Source organism: Rhamphochromis longiceps, linkage group LG18 (genome assembly GCF_057381845.1).
Source record: "Rhamphochromis longiceps isolate RC_006_pf linkage group LG18, R_longiceps_female_GT1.1, whole genome shotgun sequence".
Taxonomy (NCBI): domain Eukaryota; kingdom Metazoa; phylum Chordata; class Actinopteri; order Cichliformes; family Cichlidae; genus Rhamphochromis; species Rhamphochromis longiceps.
Genome location: NC_140574.1, coordinates 29,492,074 through 29,518,454, shown reverse-complemented (window position 1 = coordinate 29,518,454; position 26,381 = coordinate 29,492,074). Strand labels below are relative to the sequence as shown.

General features: G+C 42.0%; 1 protein-coding gene across 3 annotated transcripts in view; it reads right to left on the bottom strand.

Annotated features, from left to right (window-relative positions):
• Positions 1 to 26,381, bottom strand: part of cdh24b (cadherin 24, type 2b) — a 169,935-nt gene that overhangs the window by 112,966 nt on the left and 30,588 nt on the right. The window lies entirely within an intron of this gene.

Here is a 26,381-nt window from a genome sequence, read left to right as displayed (position 1 = left end):
TTCACAAAGGCCTTTTTTAGGGCAAGAACGCAATTCAATTTATAGCTTCATAATCACTGAAATGTTTTACGCGAGACAGACAGGGACAAAGCTATCACCGCGGTATTGTATATGGAAAGGTGATAGAGTAACTCTTATTAGATATTGCTCTGGGCATTTATTAATGGGAACAACTGTCAAGGATTTCAGATTGCACTGGAAGGAGACCAGCTATGACATGAAGTTAGATTCATGTTATATTAAAGTGTGATTAATTACCCCGATTGATACTGTCTTTTGATCAGTCAGTTAACATTTCAATTCAGATGCAAGCCGTAGACGTGGATGCACTTTGTTGCATGTCGGGCCCCGAGCGATCTAAAAGGTTGGTAAACATCTGAATCTCAGCATGTCTCTCAAGCACTCAAGCCTCAAATGGAAATCCTACGCCAAATCAAAATGTCAGATATCAATCAGTGTGCTTGTTTAAAGATAAGAGCAGGAGCCCTTCAGTAGTGTTTCAGTAACATCAGCCCACACATCTGACAAGTCAATAATGTGACTATTTCCCAGATTGCATTAACATAAAAACCTTTTTATTGCTACTACGCGTGCAAAGGCAGACGACCATGTGTACGGTGTAATTCAACTCCAAATGCCAGTGATTCGCTAAAACACTTTCAAGATGTTGGAGAAATCGCGTGAGATAGAATAACGGTCAAAACCAAAGCAGCGGGGAGCGATGTAACATTTTAGTTGCTGGTATGCCGCTCTGACACAGCAATTCAGTCGTGTCAATTCAATAGGCATCTTTGATTAATAAATCCCATAGACTGTAGATAAAAGATCGGCGCAGTTGTGTCACTTTAGCATTATTATTGTTTGATTGTCTTTTTGTTTTGTGTGTGTGTGTGTGTGTGTGTGTGTGTGTGTGTGTGGGGGGGGGGGGGGGGGGGTATTAGTTATTAGCCAATGTTAGGAAGATTAGCAAGCTGGATCCATAAATCCATATTTGATTCACACAAACACAAACAAATTATTAAAACACTTCTAAATATTTGACTTTCTCTAACCAATAATTGGAGCTAAAACTTCTATCACTTTATAACTGGATTAATTATACATTAACAATAACAGACAAAGAGGCATAAACAGAGCGAATTGGTCCAACTCGGACATTAAAGACAGGGCTACAAAGACCAAGACTGCATTAAAGAATGGACGTTTGAACATGTGAGTCTATGGGGACACCCCACGTGGACATCACGGCCACATTTCACGGCTTCTTGGTAAAATTCTCACATCTTTCAAACACTTGATCCCAAGTTCTTAACATCATTCTCGAGGTCATTTTCTTTCTTCGGGATCATGGAAGACAAACTACAACAATTTTAAATCATGAATAGTAATCTCAGTAAACACGGAACAGACTGTGGAAAGCGTGTCCTTTGCAGTGATGTTGTCCTGTGGGCTAATCCAGCAAATGCTACAAAACTGCATTTAAAGCTTACACATGCTGTGTATGCTGTGTGTTGTGGATTAAGCAGTGGCAGTTTCCTCTTGCCCTGTGCAGTGTGTTGTGGTGTGTCTGCGTGTATGACACTTGCTCCGCTGTGGCACAGACAGACCCTGTCAGCACATTCACTGGGGCATGACTGAAGTTGGGATGTTCCTCCTGGAATAGTTTTCACCCTTTTCCTCTCTCATCTTCCTCTCAGCTTCCTGTCTCCCAGCACTCTCTTTCTCTAAGTAAACCTTTTTGATGAACTGTAGAGAGCACCCTCCCCCCCATCCCCCACCCACCCACCCAGTCCTCTGCTTTTTTCCCACCTCTCCCACTCGCCACCTGTCTCTTCTACGGCCTATCTGTAAATCTCCCTCTATCCACTCTCTTAACCTGCTATTGTTTTAGTATCCCGTCCTCTCCTCGCTCCCTTCCATCATCTCCTCCTCTCTCTCATTTGTGTCAATCACAGTGCTGTCACTGTGTCCCTCACCCTCACTGCACTCAGGCTTCAATCATTCAGCCAATCTCATTCTTGGGCCTTGCAACATTGGAAGTGACAGGTGTCTCGCCGGATACCATGTTGATGACAGGCTACAACACCGTAATTGTGCATATAAATCCTGTCAACAAATTATCAAATGCAGCGAATAATATACATCCCGCACTTACACAAAGTAGCTGCAAAATGCTGGGGGGATTTTTACAGAATAATTCATATATAAAGCGCTCGTTACCAAGGATGCGAGGCCGGGTATGGCCGAGCGTTATCTCAAATGTACAGCATGAGGAGGTGATCAGGGGTGAATTCAATGACAGAGCTCCGCTTCTCCCAGAGGAACTTATCAGCTGGGAGTTTGATGGCCAGGCAATCATTGCCACGGGCACCTTGTTAACAAGCCCGGGGCAGGTGGCGGGATGAGGGGCAGAATATCAACATGGCGCTCGCCAGCTGAGCACAAATTTAAAACATTTTCGCGTGGGAGGTTCTGTCAATGTGACGTTTTCCTTTGAAGCACCACTTTCATTCTTTCATTCTTTTATCTTTTTACAGCATTTTCAGAAGGAGAGAATTCCCCAGAACCGAGTCGACGCACTGATATAATGTATTGATCTATGTCACAGCCTTTCACATTGTGCTGAGCACCTTGGGGAGAGCTTCTGTTATGCCATTAACCTGGGTGTATCAGCCTGTGCAGCTGTAAGTAAGGATAATTGGGTGCTGCAGTTTGAATCACAAGGGAGCTCATATTTCCTCATTAGAGTTTTATAATGTAATATGGCGAAACTGCTGTTTTCATCCTTGTGAAACCAGCATGGATCAGGACGGGGATCTCAACCATAGCCTCTACTAGGATTTCAGGAGTAAATAAGGATGATAAGGTCATACTGCTCGCTGCTTCAGGGAGCTCTGGCTTCCTAATTAGAGTTTTAGAAAATATATAGTTGAGGTACATTCTCAGAGTTTCCAACTGTACTGTATTCCTGCAGCAAGTTTCTCAGTGAACTGATTAATTGAGGCCATAAATATCTTAATTATTTTCCCTCTACTGGTCCCAGCCCACCTAAAACTCCAATGATCTTTTAGTTCGTTAGTATTGGAGGCAGATTCTTGCCATCGATTGCAAGCTGTCACCAACTTAACAAGACTGAAAATTTTAATTACAATTCCCCCTCTTGCTTTCTGTCTATCCTCTTTTTCTCCCAGTAGCCCCTGGAGAGGTAGAACACCACCACAGGAGCAACACGGCCATCAAGCCTTCTCCACAACCATGAGCAAACCCAGACATGCCAAGCCCTATTGACTAAACATTCTTTTTAAAAAACTTACTCATTTACATGCACGCACAAACCTCACAAAGCCTTATTCATCCACACTGAATTCTCCCTGAAAACACAGTATATATCTGGGCAAGTGTGAAAAATAAAGAAAGCTCTGGGGACTCCCTGTCTGGACACAATAAAGTCAAAGAGAAGAAAGGGAGCGCTCTTTCACCAGGAGGGAAGAGAAAACGCACCCATCCCCAAAAGAATTATGCATAGAGTAACAAAGGCTAACTCTAGGGGGAGGAGGGCAAAAATGAAGGAAAAATAGGAATGTTTGGTGGAATGGTGGAGCGCGTGTAAGCATCTGCGTGAGAAGAGGATGCGAGGTGCTGATGGGTGGCTGCTGCAGGGAAGCGGGGCCCTCCTTGGAAGACTAACCAGGTAGTTTTGAAGTGCAAAGCGCCATAAAGCAGCTCTGTCCTCGCCTTGAGCTTTGGCAGATAAAAGCAGACCTGTCAGAGTGTGAGGAGGTGAAAAGCAACAGAAGCTTTCATCTGTTAATGTATGAATATCTTTTTCGCTTGTGTCCCCAGCCTTGTCTCTATCGCACCCTTACTGATATACTGACAGCAGGTGCTAACCTCTCATGGGGGGTGTACAGCACGAGCCTACGGACACAAAAACGCTCCAGAGGCTATTTTATGGAGTGCAAAGAAGGAAACAAGTGCAAGGCAAACAATGTGACAACCCTATTTTTTTGTTTTCTTTTTGTTCCTTTTTTTGCAATAAAAAGCAATGCTATGAATTTACAGTTTTGCATGGCTTCAAGAGCTGTGAAATTCAGTCCACTTAGGGGTGGCTGTTTGCCTGTTGGTGAGATTAAGACTAAAAATACTCAGTATAAGAGAGCGGCAGCAGGGGTTTTTGGATTTGCTAGGCTTTCAGCTAGATCAATGGGGTTACAATGAAAGGCAAGAGTCAGAGCTTGTAGAACATAAAGCAAGAATGCGGCTATTTAAAATACAGAACATGCAGCGAAAACAGCAAACACGAGACGTGAGCGTTCGCTCGTGTTGAATTATCTTTACAATAATGCACAGAAACGTCTGGAAGCAGCTTCTCATAAATCCATCTGTGATTCGTGCTTAGTAACTGGGTCCACTTGTCACCTTGGCACTTTGTATGTCGCTGTTCTCGCTTGCACACACTTGTTCCCTGAGAAGGCAAATACGAAAAGCACAATTCTAACCTGTAATCCAGGAGCGGTGTGCAAACCAAATACTGTATTTGCACAGTGTACCAATTCAGGAGGTGGAGAACACAAAAAGAAATTTGTTTTCACAGGAGGTAGAGAAACTCCACCCCCACCCCACCTCCAAAAAAAAAACAACAAAAAGAAAAAAATTAAAGATCCAAACTGCTGCTGCATTACAGGTAAGTATTGTACTGCAGTCTTGTGCTGAGAAGGAGCTGACATTAAGAGCACTGAGGTCAGCTACCAGCGATGTGGCCCGCTGTGTTTGAAGGAAGAGAAAAGTTGAGTATGACCTAAAGAAGGACAGAGGTGGAAACATTATTCTTTGTGGCACAGGGTACAGGAAATCTTTGAACCTCCATCTTTCAGACAGAACACTGATGTGGATTGTGGATGGAGCTTCCAGCATGACAATGACCCAAAACATACCGCCAAGTCAAGAAAGGAATGGCCAAAGAAGAAGCACATTAAAGTCATGGAGTCTGTCTCCAGACCTCAGTCCTATAGAAAATCTGTGGAGGGATCTGAAGCTTTGAGTTGTCAAAGGATTTAGAGTAAAGAGAAGTGGGCTAAAATCCCTCCTGAGATGTGTGCAAACTTGGTGACCAATTACAAAAAACATCTTACTGCTGTGCTTGCCAACAAGGGTTGAAAAATAGTGCCAAAGTAAATGTTATATCCACATCAGGAAACTTTATCTAGCTGCCCTGGAAGTCTTTTTTTCTCCATCAGATCACAGTGATGTTGGGTTAGGGAAACACCACTGTTGTTTCAGAAGTGGGAGTTTTGCTGTTTTGCTGGAATAAGTTTGATTTTAAACCCCCACACATGAACTGTAAAGCAATTTTACTCCAAACTGCAACTTTCATCATGTGATGCGCACAAGTATTTCATATATAATTAATCATTGCAAAAATAGCAGCTGCAAAATGATCTTTCATGCTCTGTGGAACCAAAAACAAGGAAGTGAGAGGAATCCAGGGTAAGCTTTAGCAACTTTAATAGGATTGTATGGAGCAGCATCTTTAGACATATATTATTCAATTTTCATCCTTTACATCTGCATTTAATTTAGCTATACAACAGTTAAGGCAGCCGGCATCTTTGTGCGAATATTCAATATTCTCTACACAAATACTGCAACCAGTTTCAATTTAGAGATGTAAATATTTACACGGGTACAAACAGATCGAGCTCTACTGAGCACAGAAAATGTGAGGCCCGCTGCTGCTATTGCTGCTGCTGCTTTATCTTAAGCTACAGTATATAAACTGTGAGAGGTGCAATAAAGATCAAATAAATCTTGACAGGAGACAGTCCAGAGAATCACAGTGCCAGGAGACGTGCCAGTAGGGTCATGACAGGGACAACATTTGTGGCCTATATTTTACTGCTTTGGCAATGGTTCAAGTAGTTCTAAGTCTGATTTGTCTGGCCATAAGGTAAAGTGCTGGCTAAGAGCTTGTGGATATACCAACAGTGACAGCACTGACCCACTGAAGGACTCTGATTTACTGCTAAATTCTGCTCACCGTTCAGGCCTTTTAAAACTATAAATTATGCATAAAAAGCAGACTGTGTGCATTATTGCTAAAAAGGCCAAAATTAACACTGTGCCAAATGCTTTATTTTATTCGCGTCTCTCCCAGCTCTTTGAAAAACGTTGACACCCATCCATTCCATACCCCCACACCCCACCCGACCCCACCACTCTATGGCCTTAATGCGGACGTACTTGTGACTGTCATGTCTAGATTCTGCATGTGCATACTACTGCATACTTCCTAATGCTTCCTCTGTGTGTGTGTGCATGTTAGGTGTTTTATAATTCATCTAAAGTTAGCTGGTAATATAGTTAAAGTTAGTTAGTGACAATTATTTTCTGGTTTATGAATCAGCACCAAAGTAAAACCTTAACTAACATATTCAGCTCTTGTCAGGGTGGGTGATACTGCTGTCCGCATCATATGGCTGCAACAAATTATTATTGTGTCACTGGACTATAACAGCATCTGACATCTACCTTTAGGCCTTTCCGCTGTTTCGCTGCTGAGTAGTTGAAGGTGCAGATCAGCTCCAATGATCTTCATGCACAAAGGTCAGGGGATGTTTTGGGTTTTTGTGTGTGTGTGTGTGTGTGTGTGTGTGTGTGTGTGTGTGTGTGTGTGTGTGTGTGTGTGTGTGTGTGTGTGTGTGTGTGTGTGTCAGGCAGCTCATCTGACTTCAGCCAATCTCTCTTTAGGTTGGTGCTCTGTCTGCGTCTTCTGAATGGTGAGTCATCAGCTGCCAAAGCAGTTACCAAAATTACACCTGATGCCTATCAGCCCTGTCTCTCGTCCTCTTCTGCCTGACTGCATGCGCAACATCAAAAAGCTATCTGATCCTTTCAACACACTGGCACTGACATTTCAGCAGAAGTCCTCGGGAATTGCAGATGGACTTTATCTCCCCAAAGTTGCGTGCATGTGCAAACAGTATGTGCATTAAGATGTGTGTGTGTGTGTGTGTGTGTGTGGGTGTGTGTGTGTGCGTGTGAGAATTTTGAAAAAAGCGACACGTTTGCAGGCTTTTAGAGAAAAAGGTGGATGAAAATTACCCACTGAAAGAGCTGATTTGCATTGACTCTGTTTATTCCCACCTGTCATCTTTGTGAGCTGCAGAGCATGATAGCTTAGGTCAATAAAGGTAGTCATCATTAGAAACGTAGCTGCTTCACTGCAAAGTGCTTGAAGACGTTTACGGCCAGGTTTAATTCACAACATCTTTTTCTCATTCCGTCTGCCGTTCGCCTTTCAAGGGTGTTCCTTTCAGAAGGCTTAGAGGTTGGACAAGGCAGCGTAGAGGACACGGTAAGGTGGGAGAGGGTCGTTTCAGAGATTAATAAGCACAACACGTGCAAGGTTGTCTGTGATTATATGTGATGCATTGGAAAGGTGATGGCACATTTTAGAAGAGCACCAAGGCTACCGACCAATGAGGCGAGTGAATAATGACACTCCATCTTCCACCTTAATCGGCACAAATCTCTTTTCAGCTTACAGTTAAAGATCGTTTTCATGTTTATCTCCCACCCAGGCGGGGAGAGAGTGAAAAGAGGAAAGATCGAGCAGCCTTACTTTTAATGTCCTCTGATGCAATCAATAAGCTTCTGCTGCGCACTGAAATTTTTTTCTTTGAGTGTGTTCTCCACAGGTGTTCAGGGTTTTGGCTTCCACTAATATTCTCTGGTGGGGCTTGCTGGAGAAACAGGTGTGTAATATTTTGATGATGAAAGAGTGTTTGTTCAGTTTGTAATGGCCCCTCTGGGATGATTCTCAATCACAGAACATGTTTGCTTTAGATTTCGTGTTAATGCCTACATGCTGTGGGGTTTTTGGGGGGAAGGTGGTATAGTTCTGAAATTTATACTTTGACTGACTACAAATGAATATCTGTTTGCAGCTGCAAATATGTAAAAAGTCTAGAGCCACAGTAATTCCGTGCTTAAGGCATCACAACGCTTTAGTGCTTATTAGCTTGTCAACCAGTGTCTGAAAGTGTCATGGTCCCCGTGCCTGCCCAGCCGGCCTCACAAGGCTACACTTGTGTTTTTTTTCTCTTTCTCCCCCTATCTCTCTGCCTGGGCGGAGCTCACAGCTGGCTCCCGCCCTTGGCTCTCACAGCTGTTGGCGATCAGCTGATTATCCGTCTTCTATTTGAGGCTGGGTCACAGATCCTCTCATCGCGGGATGATTGCGCTACTGACGTTAGTCTACCTTTCCAGCTCCCATGGTCTTACACCTTTATGCCTTCGTGATTTGTGAGTGATGTCTCCCTTTCCCTGTTCCAGCTTATCTTCCCGGACCTGTGACCTCCCCGCGGTACGAACGTGTGTGAGGACGTGAGCGAGCGTGAGAGAGAGAGAGCCTTCCCCTAATCCCCTGGAACCCTGAATTTCCCGTCACTGTATATATTATTGCACGGGTGTGTAAATAAATCGTGTTCTGAGACATCAACCTGCTCTGCGCTTGAGTCCCTGCTTTCAGCTCGTGACAGAAAGCACCCACACTTTTTAACACTGGAATTTTGGGTGGGTTGTAAATGATATTTTTTTTTGTTTGCAAACTGACAAAAACGTCCCCTTCATGTAGCACATATTTGTTACTTAGCACTTAACACTAAGTATAGCTGACACTAATAGGAATAACTATTTCTGCAGGTTTAGTCATGGACAGATTAGAATTTCCACTAAATTCTATGTGCAGAACATAAATGTCAATGCCAAATTTGAAAGCAGTTCATTCAATAGAGGGTAAATATGTCAACCTGCAGCTGGTAATATAGTAAATTCTACCATATCATAAAAATATGTCGATATTGCTGCAGCCTTTGTTATTATGTTATAGTTACATCAGTCGCATTTGAGCAGGCTGTGGTTGCCACTATCTCTGGCAGATAGTAATGTGGAGCCAATTTGGAAAGAGCCACAAACACTGCACAAAATGTGATCATGAAATCATCATCTATCAGTGACCTGGAAAAGAAATCACATTTATTAAATTATTTATAAAAAATTAACTTATGGTAAATCGATCAGTTTAAAGAACCAGAAGTTTGGGCCCAGAAATCCAAGAATACACTGAAAGCTCGAGTGTTCCCAAAGGATAAACCATCAGATGAAACTCAGTAGGGAAATCACTAGGACAGGTGTTCTGCTCCAAAAGTCAATGCACGCCATGAAAGTCAATGGTTCATTCTCAGGAGGCAATGTATGTCTATTCCAATTTTCATGCTTATTCATCAGTTACTTGTCAAAATACGTTATTGTGGAGGCAAACATACAGACTACACCCCTCGAGAAGTAACTGACAGCAGCAGTGACCTCCAGTACGGGAACTGGGGAAAACTTGAGATATCTCAAATGTGTTTTGATGCATTTACTGTGACTGAAATGTGAGTCGCAAATAGCCGAGATGTAATGACACTGCTGCCTGTGACTGCCACATCCAACTATAATTTTTACGGATATCCCTGGTTCCAACTTTAAGACCCTGGAAGCACCTGTCCCGGATTGACCGCTTTACCAAATCAACAACACAACGTGGTACTAATCTTTCTGATATCTATTCAGCACCGACTTGTATCTGCATTTTGTCAGAACCATCTATCCCAAGGATGTTGTTGTGTCCTGCTCCCTTATCGTAGCCTGCTGCATTCACGCCTCGGCTCCGCTGGTTGAACAGGCCTGGAAGCTTGTTCTGTCACAGCTTCTAATCCTCCCTCGTTGAAGTCAATAAGTCCCAGCCTCATTAGCATATATCTCCCTCCCCTCCTCTCCGTGTATGACTTTCATGCTCCCTAGGTCTTTTCCTGCTATATTTTTGTAATTCTAATGACATCGAGCCAATCTCAGATTCATTTCGCTTTTGTCGCTCTCCATTTGGGTCAGTTCGCTGTTGTGTTTACTTTCGAGCGGCTCAGGGAGACAAAGCAGATTGCGACACGTTTAAGTCGGTATCTCTGGCAGGTTATAATGCGGGGCCACCTTGGGTGAGGATCGGATAAAGGATGTGAAAATTAAAACTGCAGAGTGCTTTGTGCAGCAAGATGTTGCACAGCATCCAGCGAAGCATCAGCGATGCGGCGGTTGTTTCGCTCTCCTGCAAGGCAGTCGTCAGCCTCTGCTATGTGGGCACACTAACCCCTTTTTACTTTCCAATATTTGTGGCAGCATTGTATTTATTGGGACCTTTCTCTGTGCTAGTTCAAAGAAGTACAACAAGGCTGTGGGTGTATGTTGAGGGAAGATTTCCAAGCTGCGTTTGCCCGTTTCAGTGGTGTGTAGCAGGGCGATGGAGGAGATCAAAGTTTGGCAGAGTTGTATTTTCAGGGCGATTTTTTCCCTGCGGGGCGCATTCATGCTGTGTAATGTTTGGAATGATGTTCTGGCATCATTCCAGCACAGCAACTATAAATTCTGTTTAAGATGTGAGGGGCAGATCTCTCTCAAACACACACGAGACACATGCAAGGAAAAAATATTTCTTCAAATGCATAAGATCACCTCCTACCAATCCCAGCTTCAAAGAGGAACAAAGCTATGAGCCTTTTGTCACATTCCAAGGTCACTTCTGCCTCAGGATAGGTGCAGTAACAATCACACCTCCAGTGCGTGAGGGCACAGAGGTGAGAATCAAGGTCACTCCTAAGCTGTTCCCTGGAAATCCCACAGTGCATCAAGGATGCTCAATCAGTCCTCAGAGATAGCAGCCATCAGGCAGCAAAGATCGCAGGGGAGGAAGAAGCCTCATGGCCCTCCTCCACCCTCTGCTTTTGTTTCTAATATGAAGCAAGGATAGGAGGGCCTACTGCATTTAGAAAAGCCTTGTGTTTCTTCCATAAAACCGTATCTATGGCCGTGGAGAAGCTTACACTGTAATCCTGCATGACGGATTGAGTCTGCCACTGCAGCACTCTCCCTCTCTTTTCCCCTCTCTTTCCTTGCTTCCTCATTTCCTACAGAAAACTTCTGTGGCAGCAGGCATGTGTTCCAGCATGAGGACACACACATTTGTCAACCACAACATAAGATATATACACACACACACACACACACACACACACACATTTATATATATGCGCGTGCGTGCATGTGTGCAAGCACATATACATCCACGCACCTGTGTCTACCCATGTGTTATGCATTCGCCCCATCACCCCTTTCCTCCTGAAAACATGCATGGCAGCCTATAGCTGTTCAAATTTTTGCACCAACAGTCAAGAGAGAGAATAAATAGATGTCAGTGGCAGGGAATGGAAAATAGGCTTCCCTTTTTGCAAGTAAAAGAGAACAGAGTGTAAAAGATACCGCCACACAGACCGGCTCAGTACAGGAGAATGAATCCCAATGGGAAGACTCAGTGAACGCGAATGCTGGAGAGGTATATAGATGACCTGGATTTTGCATCTACACTCCCATGACATGAATTAGAACACACTCCTAGAAACGGACTCGGCTATAAAGACATTTATAATATCAGGGATCACGACTGTTAGGACCCCTCTGAGCCTGATTTGCTTCCGTCTTTATCTATCGGTTCTCTTGTCACTCTGGCTTTTTGTCTTTCTCTCTTCCCCAGCTCATTCACTTTGTATGTTGTTTTTTTACCTCTTATTATGTTTCATAATCTCCCCGTCTCACACACTCTTTTTCTGTCGCTCTCTCTCTCTCTGGGTATTAGGCATTCAAAGATCTTTCTGTGGCATGTGGTAGAAGTTATCACCCCATCTTTCTCCCTACCTCACTCTATCTCTCTAATCTTCCTTAATCTTCCAGCCCAGAGTGAAGTGAGAATTAGTTTCTCACTCTCCCTCATCAATCTCTTGCACCTCCCTCTTCTTCAGCTTCCACCTCCTTTCTCTCTTATTTCTCTCTTTCTTTCTCTCTCTCCTTCTCTCCTCCCAGACTCTCCTCTGGATCATCCTCACCAGCTGCTTTCTTAATCCTCCTTGCTCAGTTTGTCTCCCTTCTTTTCCCTCATCTCTCCTCTTATTCTGCTTCATGTCATCAACAGAACTGCAGAGGTCATTTCTGCTTCGCCCTCACAGCTCTCCCTCCATCTCCTTCTCTTTCCATTTCCACCTCTCACACTCAGATATTTTTTTCTCGCTCTCTCTTCAAAGGGCTCTTGGGACTTTTGCATTCAACCCAGCCCGTTAACCCTGAGCAGTGTCCTTACCTGCTCGCCGCACTCCGTGGGTACAAACTCACCATAACACTTCCAGTCTGACACATCCAAACACTTCAAGAAATCGGTAAGCACATTAAAAAAAGAAACACAGCCTCATGAAAGGATTACACCTAAATGTGCATTTTTGCACCTTGTTTTTCAAAAGCAGTTTTCAAATTTTTACCTTTTCAGAGTTTGCGATTTGATGACTTTTGCTAGTTGTACTGGATTACACTCATTCTCCCTCTCTGCCCTTCAGGGTTCTGAAAGCACTTATCACAACCATCAACAGAATCAAAAGTGTAGACTGTTGGCTGGCAAAAGCACCACAGAGAGGAATTAATAAATTGAAAAGCTAAAGTGGAAACCCTAACCTCTGACTCAACACCTTGAAAATACATAAAGAAAATAATAAAATAATGCTATTTTCATCTCAGCTTCTTTTGGTCAAATGCAGCACAAAAGCATGTTATGATAGGAAATATATTATGTTCGTGGTGGTGTGTGTGTGTGTGTGTGTGTGTGGTGTGTGTGGGGGGGTGCACTTGTCTTGTCCAATGCACACCTGATGGTTATTTTCAACTTCAAAACCCCAGCGTAGCATTTGAGTTAAAAGCACAGGCTGAGCTGAGGAGAAGTACAGCAACAAACGCAATGCATGAGCAACCAGCAGTATAATTAGGTGCACTTTTAAAAATCCAAATATGTTCCTTTTTGTCCAAGTTGTGCCAATAAAAGTCATTTGTGACTCAGAGAAAAAAAAAAGAAAATCTCCCCCACTTAATTAGCAAAAGCCTTGGCCACAAGCGCTACGATGGGAAAATAACATCCCTGCGCACTAAATGCTCTTCATGTTGGATCTCTGCAGTTTTCCAGTCTTCTAGATTTCACTGTTAACTACACTGCTACACTTAACAACTACAAAGGCCATGTTCAGCTAAATATACAGTTGACTAACTCACTTTGTTTCAAAGAAGTGTCGCACGAGGTCTCCTTGAATCACACTTTGATTCCACTGAAACACAGTAAAGCCTTCCCATTTACATTTTAGGCTCCCAGCGGATGGGGAGGGACAATGAATGTTAATTCCACTGTGTTTCATTATCGGGGCGGCGTAATCATGATGAATGTTGTACTGCGTCAAGTGAGCCTTCGAATGAGAAAAACAAAACACAATACAGTAGCTCCCGGTGGAAAAACTACCTTTAGAAATATGTACACATGCACAGAAAAAGCGAGGGACGAAACGCTCCTTTTCTCTTCTGACACAAACTCTAAAAAAAGGCGTTTTACTCAGACACACACCGACAGCTGCGGACAACAGGAACACATGGCTGCTCTAATTACACTACTTTCTAGTCTACTTGGTTGAAGCAGTTATCCCTGTGTGCGTGTGTGTGTCTGTGTGTATTGATGTGTTTGTTAAACTTTATTTTTAACTAACAACGTAACAGAGGAATTTTCCCTACTATGAGAGAAATCTTATTTTATGTTGTGTCCACTTAATAGATATAAGATCTTAATTTTCAAAACTTTTAGATTACTAATATTAAACTTTAATTCTAGTGGCGTCTAAGAGTACAGATGGTACATTATGTTATGGGTTGCTGGTCTCAAACTGCTTAAGAACCCTTCTCCTTGTGAATGTGCAGATATTACAGTGAGACTGACTGCTCTACTTTGAGCTTTAAGATTATTATAAGACTGAGAGGACCTATGCAAATATAATCTCTATTCCCAATGAGTTTGGATGTACAATGCAAATAAAAACACAATGCAATGATAAGCAAATCTCATAAACCTGTATTTTAGTCACAAAAGAACACAAAAACACACACAAAATGTTTAAAGTGAGATGTTTTACTATGTCCTGAATAATATTAGCTCATTTCGAATTTGATAGGAGAAAAACATTTCAAATAAGTTAGGGGAACAAAAAGCTGGAACCATTTGTGGTACTAAAGAGAAACAGCTGCGGGAACATTTAGCAACTAATTAGATTACCTGCAAACAGGTCAGAAACATGATAGGCCATAAAAAGAACATGTTAGAAAGCCAGAGTTCACCAATCTGCAAAAAAGTCCATCTATGAAGTCCAGAACAATTTCTAAACAGTGTTCCTCAATTACTAAACAATGTTTCATTAGCAATGCATGATATCATTAAAAGATTCAGAGAATCTGGAGAAGGTGTGCACAAGGAACAAGGCCAAAAATCAATGCCGAATTCCTGTGATCACAAACAGGCATGATCCTGGAAATCACTGCAGGGCTTCACTTTCAGAAATCTATGTCCAATCACAAATGCAGGCTAAAGTTCTATCACAGAAACAAGGAATCGTATGTGAAACACTACTATCTGCTTTGGGCTAAAGCTCAAGTGCAAAACTGTTCTGCGGTCGAGCAGAAATTTTATATTCTTTTCAGTCTCCTCTTTATTACTACTATTAGTATTAGAATTATTTATCCCTGTGAAATTGGCAGTGTGCACATCTAGAAATGCAACATCAGTGATGACAAGTGTTAGAGCTACATGCTCCCATCCAGGTGACTCATTTCATAGAAGGCCTAGCATAGTTCAAGAAGACAAAGCTAAACCAAATGCTGCATCTATAACAGCAGCATGGCTCTGCAGTGGAAGAAAGAAAGAAGTCATGAAATAATAAAAGATGACAAAGAAGACGTGATCAGATCAGATCAGAGAAGAATGGGACACCATTCCTCTCCACAAAGTTCAACTCATTACTAGTCAGTTAGGGGGCTGTAAGCATCTGTGCACAATTTCACTACAATCTATGTGAAATTTGATATTTTATTTAAAAATAATAATAACAAAAACATAGGGATGGTGCTAAAAATATAGCATGGGCATAAGAGGTTGCAGCTATAGCAGAACAGGCTGCTTGGTTTCTTGAATACATATATAGTGCAATAATCTCCTCACAATAATAGCACATGTCCCTCTACTCAGATAAACATTCCAAATCCTGTTTGTGTAATAAAATTGTCCCCAGAGACCTTAATACTTGATGCCGCCATAAACTACTAGCCAAAATGCATCTCTTAGTTTCTATGCACTCAGTCTACTGCATAAAGAACTTGCTTTATGTAGAACTGAAGAGAAACCTTGAGCAAAACCAAGGTACACGAGAGTGGGAGACATTAAGAGTCAGATAAAGGCAACAAAAGGCATTAATGCGGAGAGCACGGGATAGAAGCGGGTAAAAAAGGAAAAAAAAATGAAGATTAGCGAGAGTGGGATAAACAGATAAGGAGAGCGCCCACGTGATGAGATGAGAAGCAACAAAGTTAAAAAGGTGGAGGGATGAGGGGAGAGATTGACGTATGGTAATCCCAGCTCCTCCTCCTCTTTTCTGCTGTTTGAAATCGGGGGTGGGGGGTTAAGGGAAGAGAGAAAGACGGATGAAAGATGAGAATCACACTGAGCTAAAATTGATAAGCGCTGATTCCAGTGTAGATGAATGCTGGGTCAGGTTGTTGTCTTAATCAGCAGTGGATTTGCCGGCTGCACTGCATGTATTAATACAGTGCAGCTCGAGGAGTTAATTCGGTGCCAGATGAGTGTTTCGAGGGAGAGCTGTGGAGAGTTTGCGCTGCTGAAATGAGAAGCGAGCTGGGGCGCTCGTCATTAGCATGCATGCAACAAAGCATGAGAAATCACATTAATCGCGGGGAATGCTAATGACAGTGATTGGCGTAATCACAGCAACACGGGCGGAAGGGGTGAGACAACAGGAGGTCAGCCATTTCTCTAGTTCTATTCTTTCATGTTATTCCACCCCTGATGATGAGGCTCCTCAAAAAAACAAAAAAACAGCAGCTCTTTGTCTCACATCCCGCTGCTTCTGATGGAAGTTATACCGCCAACCCATTAATCCTGGTGATTGGCAAATATTGTGCTCTTATATTCTAATTTTAACAACTTCATCGGTATTTGAATCAGCCGACGGCATCATGAGTCAACATCCCATGTCACTGCTGCTTCTCAGCTGCTACTACTTTTCAGTCACCCCCCCTATTTATGTAAGAACTACACTGCCAAAAGAGGCGTGCGCCAACAGGCACGACTGTTAACAGCTACCGCAATAACAAAGGAACTGCAGGCTGCACTCCCAGTGGTATGGTGGGGCTATATCCACAATCGAGGCAATTAACCTGTATATGTCTGCTGGGATCTCCAGCTGTGGGTGGGGGAGATGGAGTTTAACACTGTAACCTACCAAAGTTTAGTTGGTAGAGGGCATCTGTTCGACAAATCAGCAAAGCTACAGTATGTAATCACTTTTCACGCCATGCTAATCACTTCAGCCTAATTTATCACTGCTATGAAAACAATCTTATGCGCTATTAGGGGAGAACAGATGAGGAGGAAGGGAGATGGAGAGGCAAAGGGAGGAGAAGCTGGCGAGGCTGTAAGAGGATGAGACGGAAAGAGAAGGGTGGAAAATGGAGGAGGCAACGTTGCGAACATGTCCAAAAGGGTTCTGATTCGTCTAAAGCTCTTTAATTCAATCTTGGAAATCCGATGGAGTGACTGAGCCATCCCCCCTTGCCCCCGCCACCACCTCCACCGCCCTACCTCCAACCCACTCCCGCTTCTCCTTCCCACCCAGGCCTCATCTTTACCATTTGAGAGCAGAGCGCTCAAAGTCCCTAATCCGGCTTCTGATAGCAACACCCCGTAAGACGGGCAGAAATCAACACCATGCAGGGGTGGAGTGAGAGCAAAATGAGTGGCAGAAGATGGAGGGCTGCAAAACCGAGGAGAAGATGAGCAGATAGACGACAACGGCCAGGGGAGAATAACGGGGGATTGTGCGGCAACTGAACTCAGTCTGTTGGTCGCATCAAATTCCTCTTTAATTAAAAGTCTAAATCCTTCTCACTTTTAAAGCCCCTACTTTATAATTAACACTCTGATCTTGACACCCCACCCCCCACCCCCACCCCCCTCCTTCCACCAGTGGAAAAGAAAAACAATTAAAAACTTTTGCGATTTTTACTTCAAAAGCCATTAATTAAAAATGGCCAATGAACAATGGTGCAATATTGAGGCAGACCCCCGCTTTGCTCATTAGCCGCTGGTTAATTGATCCTAACGGCAATGTTTACCAAAGGGATGCTAAAGACGAAAACATTATCATTTTACCTCGTCTAATTGCTCCTTTTAAACGTGAGGGGGGAGGGGGTGCATGTGGGAATTTGAATGTTTGAGATCCTAGGGAAAGTCGATCTCAGAGGCTCCTGTGTGGTTTTGCAGTTGTTTTATAGAACTTATAAAAGGTTATGGGGTATTCAATATTGCACACCTAAACAATTTAGCGAGAGGATTAAACATGTTGGCTGTAGACCACCAGAAGCAGGGGATGCTGCAATATCTGATGGCGAGAAATCAGTGGGTGAAATCAGTGGTACTTGCCCTCAATTCAGACCCCGGGACCGGCCAGACACCGCGCATCCATCAAAACTCCATTACCCAAAATCCATCAGAACAGCTCCCAAGAACAGCCAAAAATGGGACGCTTTTATTTTTCAGAAGACCATAAATACACTTGCAGCTTTCCCTTTCTTTTTGGCCCCCTTTCTCAAAACAATTTCAACTCTTATTTCCTCCTGACTTCATCTGGCCACTGCTCTCACCTCGGGTTGGAAGAAGGCTAATGAAAGACTGCTCTCAGAGGAACATGGGTGAGGCATATCATGCTGTCTCTCTCAGCTATCTCGCCATGAAGCCGACTATAAAAAATTCAGGCCAGCTACTGCTGCTACCACCAGAGAGCTTCCCTTTGTCATTAAGCCATTTCACAGGTGCAGCCTGATGTGCCTGCCTTTCTTTTTCGGCTGCTCTTGTTTGGTGTCCCATTCTGTATTCTCAGACATTATCGCTATGTTATCAATATTAAGACCCCGGCGTCTGGTCTCTCCTCAGCTCCCTGTATCAGAGCTCTATTGTACTTACTCTCCTACCTTTCCCTTTTTCCCCCCCACTTGCCTTTTTTTCTTTTTTCTTAAGCAGAGTGTGATTTGACCGTGATTACTGTATTAATGTATTCCTTCTCCCACAACGAAGTAGAAACAAGGTACAAATGCAAAAATTGATTTTCCCTCAGTTGTTTTCCCCCCCGATCTTTTTAATGCTGTCAGAAAGAGAAAGGGCATTTGAAAAGCCTGTGGCATTATTAATATGAGTGATGATGTTATTACCCTCACCCGTGGACCTGTCTCACCACATTGTTAGCATGTTTGTGGGGTGCTGTGACAGTTTGATTAGCAGGTTTGGATATGGAGCCGTAGCACTACCAAATCTGTCAGAGAGGCCAAAGCACAGATTGAGTGTCATCTCATGCTGAGTCACAAAGTCACGGTGATAAAAACAGAGCCATTAGCTGCGTGACACCAACACATAAGCTACCTGCAAAAACAAGTACTGAATGTGCTCTGATCAGAGTATGAAATTTTCCTTCAACAAAAAAAACACACTGGGTACTGTGGGTACTGTGACAACACCCAGTTGCTTGTGGACTAACATCAAAACCTTGACTTCAGGGTGGTTAATTTCCTTGTTTGCTTGCTTTTTTTGTTTTGTTGGTAGCGCTTCATAATAATGTCACACTATTAAGCCTTATTAAGGTGTTAGTAAGGTATTAGAAAGCGCTTAATTCATCATTTATATAGCATTACTACTCCATTTATAAATACCGATATATTATTATGACTGTTATTATAAAGAGCAGCATTGTAGTAGCAGTGATAGCTGTACATGTAACAGATGAATAAACATATCTGTATTTTTAAATTACATACTAAGGAGGAGTAATGGTACATAAATGATGAATTAAGCCCTTATTAATACCTTACTAATGTATAATAATGCTAGTGTGACATTATTATCGAGCGTTATTTGTTTTGTTTTGGTTTTTTTGTTGCTGGTTAATTTGGTGGAGACAAAAGTTATCAATTATTGCTTAGTAGGGATTTCTTCTTCAGCGGTAAATCTACAGCATAACCTCCGGCATAACCCCAGATCCCTCAGAACCCTACACCGTAACTGACAATGTGGACCAGCCTGCAATAAATGGGTTGTTCAGAACCATCGATTCCTCCTGTGCATTTTGGCTGCAGTTTTTAAATTAATCAGTAGTGATGTGCAGATCGATACTGAAATATCGATTCCTCCGATACCAGTCATTTATGTTCTAGAATCGATTCTGAGATTAAAATGTCGATATTTTAGTAATTTAGGGTAAATTTGTAAGTTTATCATCTACAGGAACACAGTGGAAAGAAACTAGATCATTTGGATTGGCTACATTGGCAACATTGTTGTGGCAACACTACTAAACTCCTGAAGCACCTCAGAGTAAATCATATCACAGAATATGACGAACTTATGTTGAGGGGAACTGAAGAGGAGGAGAGGAGAGGGACAGGCGTCTCTCACGGAGTCCTTTAGTGCTGTAGGCAGGCAAGGTGTTCAAATAGCGCACAACTTCAGTTTTTTTTTTTCTATATGATAATTGTGCATTATTAAGCGATACAAACAAGTAATCTGATGCCCTGTAATCATTATGAAGCTATAATTTGAGATACAATAAAAGATACAATAAATAAAATAGGTTTTTCTACAAAGTATCGGTATCGGGTCAGTATCGTCGATACCACCCTGAATTTTACTTGGTATCGGAAAGGAAATCAGTGGTATCACATCACTATTAATCAGTAAGAGAATAACAATCATCATATCAATATAAGGAATAATAATTGTAGCATCGATAGAGTCAGCAAATTCCTGAAGAGAGATCTTTGGAACTATCGGAATGTGAGGGAATATACAAAGTGGAAAAACACGGGTGCAAACATGTGACTGCCCTAAAATACACTGATCAGAAGAAACTTTGGGGACCCAGGAGGAAAAAGCCCCAGTATTTTATTTCTTTGTATTGGATTGCATCGATACAAAACCGGAATACAACCACATGCTGTATAAGACATAACGTCCATGTATAAATACCAGCAACAACATTGGCCATTTATGAAGATTACATCAGGTTACATGATATTCTCATGTTGGTATTGTTGTTAATAATGTTGGTTCAACATCAGCATCGCAACTGACCAGTTAGGTTGTCTGCCAAAAATTAGCTAATGGGTTTAAAAGCTATCACTAGCAAACCAACATGAGTGACCTATGTTTGCCTAACAGCAAACCTAATAATAAATTGATCATATTCTACAAATGAGTAAAGAAAATTATTGAAATGCTTACTTTTTGTTTTGAGTTTTATCTGAACCAAGGCATGTTGTCCCCCACATTGCAATTCTATGACATCACAACAACACAATTGGTCAGTTGCAATCTTGATCCTGGAAAAAATTTTTTATGATGACGCAACAACACCAACACACAGATATCAGATACACCTCTGCCAAGACTCACTGCAGAAGTTTGAATCAGGGCTTTGAAGCTTTTAAGTAAAATGCATTCATACTTTATATTGTATGGGTGCATCATACAGACAGACACAGACATCAGATGCCGATCCATATTATCACAGTAGTAAAACGTCAGAATTTAATTCCCCACAACCGACCGAAACATCAGTAACGGAAAAACCGATGAAAGATTTTGTTCAGTGGCTCAAATATGCTAGGTCACGCTTCGCAGTGTAAGATGAGTCACCTGTGTTGGTATCCACCTGTCACTTAAAGTGACCACAACCCTAATAATAAAAATAATGCAAACTTTAAACCTTACACTGACAATAGAGACCAAAATGGTTTTTGCCTATATGTAAACATGTGGCCAACTGAGGAACTGCACTGTTTAAACGTTTTGGAACTCCAGAGGTTTTATCTTGTTTATACACTATAAATACATCTTAAAATTAAACATGTTATTAGTGATCATGTGGTTATATGTTTGATGGTGTTTCCACCCCACTGTTAACCCAGAAAATGTGACTTTCTTTGGGTAAACAATGAATAAAAAAGGAACTTTAAAAAATGGTGTAATATATGTTTGTGCCAGCGCAACCCCATGAGCTTCCTAATGTATATCATAATCCTTTTAGAAATGCTTACATGGCTCATTAAATACTTTATGCATCAAATCGCTTGGGGATTGGGACAGGAACAGCATCCGGTATAAAAATGTGCCAAAACAAACATGGGGAGCTACCCGCTGTGGTGACCCCTTGTGAATATGGGAGCAGCTGAAAAAGGCTACAAAACAAAGAACTGATGTGATCATTTAGTCACTGTGTGTGTGTGTGTGTGTGTGTGTGTGTGTGTGTGTGTGTGTGTGTGTGTGTGTGTGTGTGTGTGTGTGTGTGTTGTCCAGTACACACAGTGTTCTTGAACAGTAGTTTAAGCATATGTTTTTTGCTGATTTTCCTTGTAAAAAATAAATAAAAAGTTCTGTTATGACATATCGCCTTTATAAATGTCCAAGCTACAAAGTTTTCATTTATCAGACTTCATTAACTCTTCACTTTCCCTTTTCTAAAATTAAGCAAAATTCTTTCTTAGCTTTGGTTTTGTGAGCCAAGGTTTTGATATTTCTTTTGCCTTCACTGCAGCACAATGGATGATAATTGAGTTGTGTTCACGGTGCTCACAGCAACGTGCCTCCCTCTGTCCTTGTTTGACGCCCTAATCCACAGACATCACTGTGAACTGTTCCTCTTCGTACATAAAATAATAATAATTCTGATGAAAATGTTTTTTTCACCTGGGTTTTGTGGATTATAACAAGCAAAGCCCATCCCCCATTTCAAATTTTGCACCAGTTGCAGCATTTTCCACAATCGGCTGCAAGTAAATCTGGATATATTTAGTCTGTTATTCAACTTTCGTGAAGTTTGACACGTGAACTGCTGACCAATATCTGTCTTGACAGCATTGACCTCAGAAGTGGAGAGCCAGAGAGTTCAAAATGTGCCAAGCTCATTAGAAGTGTTTTTCCATCAGTTTTTATTCAGCCCTCCACTGCCTGAGTATAAACTGCTCTGCTAAACATAAGTGGTTTGTATACAGTTAATGTGACAAGAGTCAAAGGTAAAAACATGTTTTCTGGATAAACTGGGTGAAATTAGTATGCAGTTAAGGTGCAAAGCCTACACAAAAAGAAGAAAGAGAACTTCTATCTTCTCTTTCACCTCACCCTCGAACTGGCCACAGCAGATGGTTGCCCCTCCTAGAGCCTGGTTCTGCCAGCAATCTCTTGTTACAAGTGCTAGCTCACAGGGACTTGTTAGACAGTTGGAGTTCCAGGAATCCTGCTCCATTTAAAAAAATCAAAACTAGTGCTTTTATGATTTCAGTAAATTAAAAAAAAAACAAGCCTCAACAATGTTTTGGTGAACAAGCCATATTAGAGAAATAAGTCCAATAATCCCAACGCAATTTTGATGCTTTACGTCCCCACGCCGCATTTTGATTTTAGCTTACCATTAGTTATTTTATATTTGAGTAACATTCAAGTCCTTAAAGGCCAACTGCTGCTAAATACCTACATCAATGAATGTGTGTAATAATGAAAGGTTTTTACAAGGCTGAGCAAGTGATTTTTAAACTGACAACTTTTAAAACTGATTTTCTCTTAGAATGTATTTAATAGGTTATTTAATTTACTTTTCTTTATATTATGTTCAGACTTTTTAATGACCTGGGAAACCTGGTTTCTCTCTCTTGTAAGATGTAGGATGCTTCCATGACAACACGGTGCTCCATGAGTTACTTTGAACTGTTTCTGCATAAATAAAATTAAGCTACGTTGATTAGCACAAGCCCTGTGCTAGACTGGTGACTAGCACAGGGACTGGTCTACCCCAACCTAACTCCCACTTCACCTTACCTCACAGCGGGGATAGGCTCCAGCACCATGAACTCCATAAGCAGTTAAGAAAATGCAACAACTATTAGCATTAGAATGCTATCATGTTAGCTATCACGTTTAGCGACCATGCTAGCTACACACTTGCTGTGTTATCACGTTTGTTAGCTAGTGGCACCACATAGTGACTCTTCTGTAACTCTTCCGTGCTTTCTGGTGTGACAGGTCCTCATATATGTCACTTTTTTCAAATTTTCCAACAATATCTTTTTTTTCAAAAATGTTTCCTATCATATTTTTGCCCTCGAAGAACTACTTACCACACGATTCACTTTCAAAAGATTTGAAATAAACAGTTGCATTTTTAATGCTATGTGAACACAAAAATCCAGTTCTATCCATTTCCACATATGTGGTGCACAAATTATAAAAAACCTTCAAGCCAAAGAGAAAATGTGACCAACCCTTTAAAATCAATATCATTTCAGTCAATAGTTTCTCCCTTTTCCTATGTTTACCTCTACTCTTCCCTCTCCTCTCATGTTCCTTCTGTGCTTTATAACCTTCGCTTTTCTCTTCTTCCCCACTCAAACAGACTGTGGTCAATTATTTATTCATTTCTCTGCTCAATAAAAGTGTCCTAATTGTCCACGCTTCTCTCACATCGCTCGTCACGCTTCTTCCCGAGCACTCTCCTGGCTGCTGCCTTTCACACTTTCCACTTCACCTCATGTATCTCAGCTTTATTCCTCCTCTGAGTTGCGCTTCTGTGCCTGTTTCCCTCTTTTCTTTTTCCACTCTGCCACTGTCTTTCTTCCCGTCTACCTCACCATCACCTCAGCCCCATCTTTGTCCATCTCTTTCTTTCTCAACTCTCCCACCCACCTCCAGATTATAATGCTGACTGCCACGGGCTTTTTTCATTCAATTAAGACCACAGCATTGCTGTTATTGTTACCAGTACTGCTAATAATGAAGCCTCTACGTCTAGCTTGCTGCCAGGCTGTCACAGGCACGATCATCAATAGGCGACATCCCTCATCTCCATCTCCGGCAATCACCGGCCTTATTACTATCATCTGAGAAGAGAGGAGGGCACACGCGCACTGGGAAACAAATATAGGCAGTGGTGTGTGTGTGAGCGTGTGTGTGTTCAGACAGTATGAGACAAGAAGGGGGTGGATGGATGGATGGAGAGCCTGAGGAGAAAAGAGTGAGAGAAATGGAATTGGAAGACAGCGGAGGGAAGTGACAGAGGAGGTGTGTGTGTGTGTGTGTGTGTGTGTGTGTGTGTGTGTGTGTGTGTGTGTGTGTGTGTGTGTGTGTGTGTGTGTGTGTGTGAGTGGATGCTGGGTGGGAATGCGTGTGGCTGGCTGGTAGGTGCGTGTGCGCGTTAGTGTGTGCGTGAGTGGCAAAAACAGACAAAGCTAGAGGGAGTGATGAGATTATTATGTGCACGAGTGTGATATTCGCATACTATGTTTGTCTATGCGTGTGTGTGTGTGTGTGTACGTGTGAGAAAGAGAGCGTGTGTGTGAAGAATGCTGGAGTGGCAGGGATGTTGAGCGTGTACCAGGAGAGTGAAGGCCCCTCGAGGCTATTGTTGCATTTTGAATCCAGGACGCACGCTGACATGAATGTAATTGGTGGAAACTAGCTCGGTTTGTGGTTCCGTGGAAATGGAGACATGGTAGCCCCCTTAGTCTTTGTCGCTCCCGCCTCATCCATGCATCACCTTCCATCCCACTTTACTTCCATCCCCTTTCTGGCTTTTTATTCTACTCTTCCCTCTTGTTGATTTTGCTTTATATTTTACTCATGTGTAAGACAAATTCCCTTTGGAGCAATTAGCGTACTTTTTACTCGCTCCCTTATTCGCAGCTCCGCCTCCTTTCCTCTCTTTTCCCTTCTTTTTTTCAACCTAACCTTCTTTTCTGTTTTGGTCCTTGTGGTCTTGAATATTTTCATAGCTTAAAACGAGGCAAATATGAATTCTAATACCTTCCCTTTAACCTGAGGCCTACTATGTATAAGGGCTGAACGATATATCGCATTTGCGATAATATCGCGACATGATCAAGTGCAATTTTCTAACCGCAAAGGCTGCGATTATACTCTGGACATGTCCAAATTCATGGGCTGCATCCTCCTGAGGCCGCATTTGTAGACCGATTACGTCACAGCGACGCGCCGAAGGCTGTCCAAATTACTACCATATCCCAGAATTCATAGCGCGGCCCAGCCAAACTCCAGTTTCCAGCAATGGCGGCCGCTACTAAGTTTTAAAATTACTCATACTAATCTTTCTGGGTCACAAAATAAACTTTTAACATATTTTCAGGCGAGAAAGTAGTTGTGTAAACATCAAATATCTGCTCGGTTTATCAAGATATCCCATATTTGCAAAAGTGCTTCGACGTTTTCAGAGGCGTCTGCTACCCACCAGCTCGACAGCTAGCCGGGAGCTCGAGGGTTACTGATGCGGCCGAGAACGGCACAACTCCCGGCACATCATTTTCAGATCACCGCGGAGTTTCGCTGCTCGGGTTAAACGTAATATATAAGTCACTTAGACAACCTAAAAATGTTATTGTTGGGCTTTTTTCAGTGTTTTGTTTGTTCGTGAGTAAATCGGTTTGGCTGAGATTAAAGTTATTAGATTAGATAAAATAAAACTTTATTAATCCCCCGGGTGGGTTCCTCCTTGGTTTTCACACAGCTGACTAAACGTCAAACAGAAAACTTATTAAACAGAAGTATGAGACAGTCGAGAATTTACACCAGTGTCTGGTTATATTTTAGATAGCAAGAAGCAGACGGCCGAGTTTATTAAACTCCACCGAGACAGCGGTGACGCTAATCAGAACTAGCCTTCTGATTCAGAAGGCTAGACCGTCCAGTTTCACGCCTTTAAATTTTAAAGGCGTGTTTGTGTGTGTGTTTATACAATTGCTATTATGTTTGCACTTTATGTGTAATGTTACTGACTGCAGAGATCAGTAAGATGTGTGTATTTTTTATTTATTAGTTTTATTTATTTAATTTATTTTTTTAATTGAATGACTGTCTAGTAGTTCACAGATGTCGAAAAACTGAGTGTGGTAAAGCCACTGATTTTTTTTATGTATATTTCTGCAATCTGCACATTGTACTGACTTTCATTTTAATGTTTACACCAGGGTTCCTTGTCAGCACTTTATGCTCAGATGTTTGTAAGCTAAAAATAAACTATTGTGTATGTTCAAATATACTGTTGTGATTGAAGAAGTTAAATAAAAATGTCAGTCATCAATTCATGCATCACCTCATGTCA